The 11487-nt window shown below is 26.3% G+C and overlaps 1 protein-coding gene across 1 annotated transcript in view; it reads left to right on the top strand.

Annotated features, from left to right (window-relative positions):
• The first annotated feature begins 351 nt into the window (after window positions 1–351).
• The window catches only part of LOC119677379 (vigilin-like), a 30927-nt gene continuing 19791 nt past the window's right edge, over window positions 352–11487 (top strand). Inside the window, exon 1 of the mRNA XM_038088702.1 lies at window positions 352–416. The gene's annotated coding sequence lies outside the window, so the exon portion shown is untranslated. The remainder of the gene's footprint in view (window positions 417–11487) is intronic.

Genomic DNA, 11487 nt, shown 5'->3' with positions numbered 1-11487 from the left:
TAATAATAAAATAATTTATTGTAAATTTGTCGTAATAACAATTAATTTAATTAATTAATGCTATAATTTAATATATTGATTTAATAACAATATTTAATATTTAATATTTAAATAATTAATTATTTAAATGCAAAATAAAAAAATTATTGTGATTTAATTAATTAATGCCATAATTTAATACTTTTATTATATGACAATTTGTAATATTTATTTTTTTAAATGCAAAATTTAAAAAAAAATTATTGTGATTAAACAAGGTGACTATACTCTAGACAAATATTTTCTGCAAATTAAATTTTTGTTGTTAGATGGCGCTTTTTCGAAATTTATGCAAACGCAACTAACTTAATATGCTTACGTTGGCTATGAATCGCTTAAGAGAAGAGAGTATTTATCATTTAACACTTGGAAGTCGGGTTAGTCGCATATCCGTGTGAATTTATATATTTAAAATATATTAAATTTAAAAGTATTTAAAATTGTTTTAAAATTAGTTTTTAAATAAATAATAGTTTTTAAACAAATATGTATAAACTGTATTCATATATAAAAAAGTGCATAAATTTACAATTTAATGTATGAACGAAGAGAAATGAGGCCGCCGCATTGTGCAAAGTAGAAAAGAATTATAAAAAAAGCTACGACTACAAATGCGGTGGACGTGGTGGTGCTAGAAAACACGTTTTTCTTTTATGAACAAGTTTTTAACTAAATCTAATTAACAATTCTGAATTTTATTAATAATTTCTTTATAAATTAAGTGTACCATTCAAATAAAGTGCGAACGAATTTTAAATGTTATATGGAAGTCAATTGCATATATTAGTAATTTTCTTTCCTGCAACTCCACATATGTACATACATACATGTATGCATATTTTTGATAACAGGAAGAGAGTGAAAGGATGATGCTGCGGGTGGTGCGAAGTCGATGCTATTATTTTATACCCGGTTTTTAGCAGCAATATGTTTCATATTTTGACAAATATTTTTAACATATATATATATATATATATATACGATATATAAGTTAAAATGCATTAATTGAATTTTTAAAATTTTTAAATAAAATTTGTACTATTTTCATTAATTGTTCAGAGGCTGAATGAAGATTTTTTTTAGTTCATTTAATATTCGTGAATTGGACGTTGACATTTCCCTTCCCACATTGTTGTTGTTGCATGTGGGATGAACTGAGCACTCGAACGTATGTGTTCAAGTGTTCCTGAATAAACCAAAATGGTTTCTTATTCCATTCAATTCAATTCTTTTTATTAAAATGTATAAAATTTAATAACCATATGTACATATAACTATATTTATATAGTAATAATATATATGTTTATGTATATCTTAATAAATTATTTCTAGACAAATAATTTATGCATTCATCCATGCTTGTAAGTTTAAAAACGCAACTGCTTAAATTTATTTCACATGCCATGAACTCCAAAAAAAAGAAGACTTTTAGTCTCAAACTATTTCATTAAAAATAAAAAATTCCACTTTCAAATATGCCAAGAAGATAAAAAATAACACAAAAATAAAAAATTTAAAATTTTATTAACTAAAAAAAAGGTGTTTGAACTCGGGTTTTTCTGGATAACATAAAAATTTACATTATTAGTTGGCTCAGCAATATATAATAATTAATTAAATATTCCAAACGTGCTGCCTTAATATGCATAAAACTGGCAACCAACAACAAATTAACGTTTAAATTTAAATTTTATTATCACAGTGAAATTAGTACATCAGCTCTTACGAATCTATTTTAAAGTGGACCAATCAAACGTAAAAAAATCCTACATAAAACCATTCAAGAGGTTTGTTATGCATGTCGAAGTCACGTTAGTGCAGTTATTCGCCCTGCATTTTGCTTTGGTAAATCTTCTATTTCCAAAGGTGAAGTGCTCGCTCCTAATCGTCTTAAAAAGCTTAGTGCCATTAGGATTTCTGCTCTCAATTCTGTTATCAGGTCTGCAAGCCAACTAGTGTTTATTAATTGTTTCCTATTTAAAATTTAAAATATATGTATTTACTTAAAATATTAATGACATAATTTAAACAATTTGCTGCTTAATCGCATTTCTTTAAAACATTTTAAAAACATTAAATAATAATGTATTTATGTTTAAAACTAAATATTTATAAATATATCATAAATTTCTATGGTTTAGTTATGCAAACAGTCAGTGTTCAGCTTAGCTAAAACTGTATAGAAATCATATCAATTGTAAAGCAAATTCCTTTGGTCTAGTCATGCAAATAGTTAGTGCTCAACTTAACCTATTTACTAAAGCTTACTTAATTGAAAATATCGTACTACATATGAATTGTCATACTAAATAAAATTCATATCAACTGTAAAGTAAATTGCCTTGGTCTAGACAAGTGACTAGAGTAGATTCAGCTAATTGAGCAATAGCTGAATCTAACTAACTAAAGTAATTACATCTTGAATTGAAAATATTACACAATATACGAATTCCTCTATTAAATTGATTCCCCTTTCAATTGTGATGTAAACTTCTTTAACTATTTATGCATACAGTCAGTGCTTAACTTGGCTAATTTACTAAAGTAATTATGTCGTTAATTGAAAACGTCATACTGTGTTTGAATTATTGCCCTATTCATGGAATTCATATCAGTTGTCATGTGAATCACTTTAGTCTCTTCATCCAAACCTGTTGCTATAGGCGACATCAAATGCAAACGTAAATTAACAGCCCTCAACGCAGCGGGCTCAGAGTCTCTTCATCCAAATCTGCTGCTTTAGGTGACGTCGAATGCAAACGTGAATTAACAGTCTTCAACACATATGCAATATCCTCTTTGAGTTCACGATTGCATAACAACATAACAATATAGTTCTCAACAGACCTCTGCCTAATGCCTCCCGGAGAAAACAACGACATCCGCGTGCAGCAAGTACTCTGTATGCTCAATTGAGCTCAGGATATACCCATATGCTTAACAATTACTTGTCACGCATAAATGCATCAATTTTCAACGTGTACCCTAAATACAGCCTTATCACCCATGATGTCGCCCATCTCATCTCATATTCTAATGCATAAGCCAACTTGAGTTCTTATACGTATTTATTTTTATTATTATTTTGTTAGTCTTATGGTAGTAGATTGAGCGAATGTTATTTTAATTGTTTAGTTAAAATATCGCTGAAATATATTCACTATACAAAAAATGTTCGTTGTTGGATAGCATGAAATATAAAATTATTTGTGAGTATGTCATTTGTTAATTTATTTTCTCCTTGACTCTACTAATGCTATGTTCAGACAGCCAAATTTCCTTAATTTCTTAAAAATGAAATTAAGTTAATTTCGAAAGTGTTCATACTGTCACAAATTAAGGAAATCATATGTTTTTTGTTTACAAATCGAAGGTTAAAAATTACATTCTATAAACACCATTTTTATCTGGGAAATTTTTAATATTGATTATTATTACCATAAAGGATGGCATATAGTAGTTTTATTAGCTTTAATGGAATTCATGTACGTGAATTATTATTTTTTACTCTATTTTAAATTAATAACAGTTACAGTTTTTTCTCTATGTTCAAATTTAAAAATCTCCCGGTTTTATTAAAGTCAACTGTCACTGACATTTATTAAAAAAAATGTCACTTTTTCGTTATCTCAACTTATCTTTTGCTGAAAATTTATTTTACGCATAGTTGTATTTGAAATGTCCCTTAATTTCACCCTCGTTTCAACGAAATTAAAGCAATTTTCCTTAATTTCGTTCTAACCTTAAAACTTAATTTCACTGAAACGAAGTTGAAATTAAGATTTTTGCGAAATTAAGGTGTGTCTGATTATATAAAAGATTTGTATGTTTTTCCTAACATTAAACATCTTCAGAATTTTTAAACAATAATTTTTGTTTTTAATGCAGTTAGCTAGCACTTTCTTTTAATTTTCATTATCCCGTATTTTTAGTGCACATTTAGATGACACTTTTAGTTTTCATTATATTTCATTGAAACATAAAAATATCTACTAGTTAGCATCCTTTAAAATGAGTACAGTCAATGTGCAATGTAAGTACTTAAGTGTATGATGTTAGGGGGTTTCATTTGAATTACTATCTAGCTGCCTACTTTGTTTGTGGCCGTATTAGGTCTAGAGTTTGTGTTAGAAATTCTTGAAACGCTCATTATCAGTAAATTTGCGTATTTATTAAAGATGTACTGATTATTAGCATAAAGTGTGAATATGTTTAAAATATGTTGCTTTTTAATATAGTGCAGTTAGCTAGCACTTTTTTCTAATTTCTTTTACTACAGATTTGAAATTTGTATTATTTTTTATTCATCTTAAATTGTATGTATTTGATTAAAATATCTACAAATAAGTGATATCAGTGACTTTGGAATGAAGTTACCTATTGTTGTGTCTATCTTGTTCTATAAATATTCCATTGAATTTCAATGATATGATATTAATGATATTAATAATTTTTTGTTCTATAAATATTCCGAAGAAAATTAAGCTCTTATCTTAGAGATTCTTAATAAAAATAAAGAATTCGATGCAGGTTTATTATGTCAAACTGTTTCGTGTAATGTACACTTAGAAGTATATAGAAGTATTAGAAGTTAATATTTTATAACAATAGAACAGGTCTGGGATCTAAGCCAGTCTCAAGATTTCTTTGTGATGGACGGTCATATTAAGAATACTAATGGCGTTTTCGATTGGAATAATAAAGTCTGGAATAATTTTTACATTCCAGATTCATTTTTAGTGCAATTTTAATCTTAGATTGGTAAATCTGGGAAAAAATGTATACCATACGAGGATAATTTATAACACTATTGTTTCATCTATATGTTTTGTTCTTCGTAAGTCTTTTGTAATTCTTGTAATATGTTATTAAATTAATTAAAACTAGTGTTTTAAACTTCAATTATTTGGGCCTAATTTTTAATACTACGATATAGAAGACAATCAGATCGCTTAAAAACTAATATCAGTTTTTTATATTTATAATTTTGTAATAAGTGTTTTATTATATATTATTTGTTTGTCATAATCTTCGTATTATATAAATTAATACACAATTAATAAAAAACTTTCAACGCACTTAATTTAATATAAGCCCATTTTTGACTTCGGTGTCAATACATAAAAAATGTGGGGAATACTCGTAACACACATATCATCCAAGGCCTACTGACTTTACTTCAAAAAAAAAAAAAAAAACAAATGTTGAGAGAAGCAATTTTTGAATCGATTTCAGTCCAGTGTCAACTGCAAGTAATGTGGGATAGTGTGCTTCTAAAGCATTAAATGTCATGAAAATAGAGTAACAATTATTAATAAATAAAACAAGTCATCAGAATTATTGACATTTTTATTTTATTTATCTCATTCCTTTTGTTTTATGATAAATGTATCCAGATGTATACCCAGCTTTTGTACTTAATTCATAGCTACAGAATATACATATATTGACGATAAAATTATTTACTCAGTATTAAATAATTAAATTTTTTTTAAACATTTAGTAGTTTTGCTTTTAATTACAATAAATTATTTATTTTAAAAATACATATTTAACAGTCTTCAGTCTATGTATTATAAAACAGTAGATTAAGCTTATCATGGTATTTGTTGTGTTTTATGATAAATATTGAAGATCACGATCGCAGTTAATTCTATTCCAATCACTGTGTAACACGTTTTTCTGGAAACAAAAATAAATTATTCTATATAAGTTAGAAAATTGTTTTGTTTACGTGTTGAGGGTTGTAATTCTCAAATAATACAAATTTTGACTTTATAAAGTTTTATACAATTACTACTTCTAATGCAGTTTTATTTCATATTATTTACCCTTTGTATTGTCCACTGTATAAGCTCCTCTTGACATTGTAGTGTAATGGTACGTGTATGTGAGTACACAGAGTTCCTGGAATCAGATGATGTTGTAATACAGGGCTGTCCAGACCAGATGCGATCACGGGTCAATGCAAATCATTGTACAGATTGGAGGGCCGCAGAAACAGATACATACGTTCATAGTTGTTCTCGACAAAAATAAAAATCGGTTATAATGTTAAATTTGGTTTAATTAATTTATTAATTGAACTTCTTTTGTTTGGTATATCATAAAAATAAAACAATGTAGTTTTACCAGTCACCAAAAGAAAGTTTGAGTCATGCCGCGGGCCGCGCTTTGGACAGCCCTGTTGTAATATATTATATAAATACGAGTACAGATATTCTATATGCGTACATGTCAAATAGATTTGTTATCTATTTATTTATAATAGTTACTTATAAAATAATTTTTAGTACTAGCTATTAGTCCTTTTAGCTTTGTTTGTGATTCAATTCTATTTATAGGTAAATAACCTAAAAATATAGCACACAGTGCTATAGTGAACTTTAGAGCGCCTTATTTTACTTTTAATAATTTATGTAAAATTTAACTTTTCATTGAAAACGCAAAATTTCAAACCGATTTCTTGAAATAGGAATTAATTTGTTTAGAATTAAATTCTGTTTTTATAATAACTATATTACATTAATGTGTTCTAGAAACCAGTTGCACTGCATACTACCAATTTTTTCTAATAAAAATGGAAAGAATTTTTCCCTAGGGTAACAAAATATACTTAACCTATGTCTCCAGTCTTATTTTCCAATAACAATTCCATGTTTTTAAGTAAATGTAATCTCAGTTACATTTTTGATGTCTAAAACATGGTTTGAATTGATTGCTTCAGAGTACCAATAGTACAGAAAGATATGTTATGTTTCTGCCAATGTTCTGAATTCTACAAACCATTAACACAACTAATTACCACAACATTTAATATTATTCTTGTTAAACGTAAAATTTATATGGTAATCTAATTGTGAGAAGTACAAAATTTAATATGAAATATACCCTGGGTACCAATACGATATTTGTATTACTCGAAACGTTTCGTAGTGGTGTGTATTTTCATGGAAATCTGTTACATATATTTTTGTGTCAAAAGATGTTTAGGATAGTGTCAATAGACATTTATTCTGTTAACTTTGGTATGTAGCTGTTAATAAGTTATTTAGTTTAGGTTTTGTTTTTCAAGGACTCCAAAGCATAAAAAGGTTAAGTCACTGCGGGACTTTAACCCGCTAAAACATGTCCTTATCTACGGACGAAGAAGTGCCTGTTGGAATTACTGCAAAGTATTAACTCAAAAGGCATCCTAAGCATCAGCTCAAATCGTTATAGCACAGTTCAAACTAATTGTTTCTTTAAATTTAAAATAAAATAATTTATGTTTATTATACTAAACTGTCGCTTTAATGTTTTTTCCTATCATGATATAACCGAGCATTTAACAAACTTTAAAAATTTATGTATACAAATAAATAAAGTAAATGAGAATTATAAAGTAGACAAGTATTTGCAATGGGTATAATATTTATTATAATTCTTATTTACTTGTACTTTTATTGTCTATATAAAAGTAATTATTCATGTCGGAACTGCAATTTGAATAATACACTAGTATTTGAACGTTGAGTTTATATTACAAACGTTTAGGATTTGATTTATTACACAGTATGTCTTGCGTTTTCATGTGTGGTTTTTGCATGATATATATTTTTTTAAACGATGGTTAGGCTGATATTAATCGCTATATATGATGTTAGCTTTTCAATATTGATTCATGGCTATAAAAATTTATTTCTAGTAAGTTAGATGCCAGAGTTTGTAGTGCTTATAACAGTCCCATAACTTTTCAATTAAAAAAGAAAAAATTTGATTTCGTAGTGATAGAACCAAGTCTACAAGTGTTATGTGTTTGATATATATAATATTGTTGTTTAAACATTATAATATGATCGGCATCGTTAATCAAGCGCCGTTCATTATTTCTTCGTTTGTAAGAAACGTGAATTGAAAGCAGTTTATGCCAAAACCTGGAGAAGTACATGAGCTACAACGACAATTTAAAAAATTTTTCAAAGACGTATTTATTACTACAATCTAAGAGTTTGGATATAACTTATATCATAATTGTGTTCTACAAGATCACGAGTAACTAACTTGGTAACATAGTTAGAGAAGCAAGTGCTAAAATTTATTTATTCCCCAAGCAGAACACAGCTGCGATATGTTGGTAATGGTAATGGTTTAGACTAAGGTCTTTATGGACTGGAACCAGCTTGATCTATTGTGCACCGCTTTGTATTTAAACATTAAGTACGAGGTATCTTGAGGAATCGAACCAGCATATACGAAGGGAGTTTTTGAAGGTCTAGTTGGTATGCACTTAAAATATTGTGTGTTCTGTGACCTAGTGCATCACAGTTGGTGATCAGATGTTTCATAACACTTATTGCGATATGTTATATTCGCATGTTCAAATCTATAGAATATCACTATTACTAGTGATATGTTATGTTATGTTACTAGTGATATGTTGCACTATTACTAGCTTGGTTATTCAGCTTGTTACCTGATATTGTGGATATAATTAGTGAATTTTGCGATCCAATCAGTGTCCAATCAGAATTACAATTTTAATATTATATATAAAACATTTATGGCAACATTTCATAACATTTAGAGTTTTCTTTTGTTCAGAGAGGAATATTTAACAAATTTTGAATTTTCCTATTGTGAAAAGTATCTGTGAACAACCGTTTGTTTAAATTTCCGAAATATTCACTTCTTAAATAGATCAATAAACATCTTCAAACTACGTGCTGTTGAAACTATCTTACTTACTTGTTTTTATAAATAATCCATTGTGATCTTAATGTCATGTCAAATATATTTATATAAATAAGTATTGTATATATGCAAAAACAAGTACTTATTCCATAAAACCTTGAAATACTCCACTTATCGATTTGAAACAGTTAACTCATTTTTGAAGTACGAATGCGATTATTCAAAATTTGAATTGATTTTCACTTGTGCCGAACCGCAAATGCACAACACAAAATTCGTGTTTATTTAATGTAAAACAAATGTACATAACTATAGATAAATAAATTTTTCTATTTAAACCTTTCACCTGATACATATATATAAATATATGTATAACTTTATATTTCTTAGAAAACAAACAAAAACAATGGACGGCCACATAAAGACCAAAGTAAAATTCTCTACTTCTTTCACTGTCTGTCTGCGCCCATACGACGAATTTCTTGATTTTTTTGTTTTTACATATTTTATGTAGTTTATTTTAGTTGTTTGTTCAGGTAACATGCCTCAGTATCTATGTGTCGCTTTATGTGTGTTTGTGTGTCAATATTCATTTAGATACATTTCCGAATATTTTAACTTTTTATATGATATGTATAACTAGTCCAGTTGAAAGTAATAACAAAAAAACAAACTGTTACCAAGAAGTCACCGGTTTTTTTTTTTCATAATTGTAATATTTGTTAATTATATTAATTTTATTATTTTTTTCTATCAATTGTATTATTTTTTTTCTATCAATTTTATTATTTTTTTTCTATCAATTTAATTTTTTTTATCAATTTTATTTTATTTTTTTCTATTTAACTTTAAATTTGTTTATCGGCCTGAATTCTATAATGATTTTATTGTTTATTTATTAGCTGGCTAAAGGTCGCTTCTATTTGAATAAAATTAAAAATCCTTTATTATTGTTTTATAAAAAAATTCTTTAAAAATTCTTCAAAGACGGCAAAATATTGCCTTAAGAAAACTGGTTAACGCCACATGGTACGTAAGAGGAGCGGATATCCACAGAGATCTGAGAGTCGATTCAGTCGGAAAATACATTAAAGATCGTGCTCTGAAACTGTTCAATATAATTGACAGTCACATTAATCCAACTCTCAGCATCCTAAAAATACAGCGAAATTTGATAAACACAGGCAGATACAAAGACATCAGATCCATCATATTATAAAGCCCCGTATTCAATTATTCTTAGTGTGACTTAAAACTGTCCACAGATAAAATAGAGTAAAGGTGCTGATTCACCAACTCAGACATCTGAATATCAATATCAATTAAAAAATTCTATATTTCAACTCTCTTTGAGATTCAGCATCTGGAGTATTACACAGTGCAATATGGACAATAGACAACTGAACAACTATAATAGATGTTAATAATTTTTATTATTTTTTATTAGACCATACTCCTGATGATGACTCATCATATAGAAAAGAAACTCATTATAGTCGAAATATAGAATTTTTTAATGAAACAGCAATAAAGGATTTTTAATTGTTTTTATTTTTTCTATTAATTTTTTTTTATTTTTTCTATTAATTTATTTTATTTTTTCTATTAATTTTTTTTATTTTTTCTATTAATTTTTTTTTGTTTCTTCTATTAATTTTTTTTTAATTTTTCTATTAATTTTTTTTTATTTTTTCTATTAATTTTTGTTTATTTTTTCTATTAATTTGTTTTTATTTTTTCTATTAAATTTTTTTTAATTTTTTCTATTAATTTTTTTTATTTCTTCTAATAATTTTTTTTATTTCTTCTATTAATTTTTTTTTCCTTTTTTTTCAATATTTTTCTATTTTAGGTTTTATTTATTTTTTTCTATAATTTATGTATTTTGTCCTTTTTTTTTATATTTTCTATTTTTCTATTTTTGTATTTAATTTTATCCATTTTTTTTCTATTTATTTTTTTCTATTTATTTTTTTCTATTAATTTTTTTCTATTTATTTTTTTCTATTCTTTTTTCTATTTAAGTATTATTTCTATCAATTTGTTATGAAAAGAAAAATTTAGTTTCAAGTTGAATAATTTTAAAAAACTAAAACTAAAATATCTTTGGATAATATTTCCTCATGATTTTACTTTTAAATATTTAATGGAAATTAATATTTATTCATGTATTTGTTTGTAAATATTTCGAGTTCTTCAAACAGAGTCTGCTCTTCAGTGTAGCGTGCTTAAACACATTTTATAAATTGATACATAAAAAATTATGTCAATTGAGTAAGGGAGTGTTAATGAAGCAGAAAGATATTCAAAGTTAGTTGTACACAAATTTCTAGTTTTGTTTACACTTCATTTATTTTTACCTATTTTAAATATCTCCAGAACAAATTTTTTTCTTTTAAATTAAATGTCTTAACTGAATTTTGTTTTTATTTCAATAGTGATACGAAAATATTGTAGTATTCGATAAATTCTTAGAATATTTAATTAAATTCTAAAAGACTTCGAAGAATTGAAATTGGAAAAAATGTCTCTATTAGAATGATTGATAATTTTAAAAATCAAATTAAAAACTAATAGCATGTTCAGACAGAAGTTCATTGTCATTACTGCACGTAAGTAAATTTGAAGTGTCAAAAAAAAATGAGAATTGCATTTATCACTTGCTTCATATATTGTAAATGAAGTTAACTCTGTAAAAAGTAAATTTCTGATTAGAATTGTTGTAAGATAAAGAAAATGTGACATTTATTTTTTAAAACATATACATTCGGGAAT

The sequence above is a fragment of the Teleopsis dalmanni genome, chromosome 2, assembly GCF_002237135.1.
Source record: "Teleopsis dalmanni isolate 2A chromosome 2, ASM223713v2, whole genome shotgun sequence".
In the NCBI taxonomy this organism is placed as follows: domain Eukaryota; kingdom Metazoa; phylum Arthropoda; class Insecta; order Diptera; family Diopsidae; genus Teleopsis; species Teleopsis dalmanni.
The sequence above is the reverse complement of the archived record's forward strand: the minus strand, read 5'-3'. Positions and strand labels throughout refer to the sequence as shown.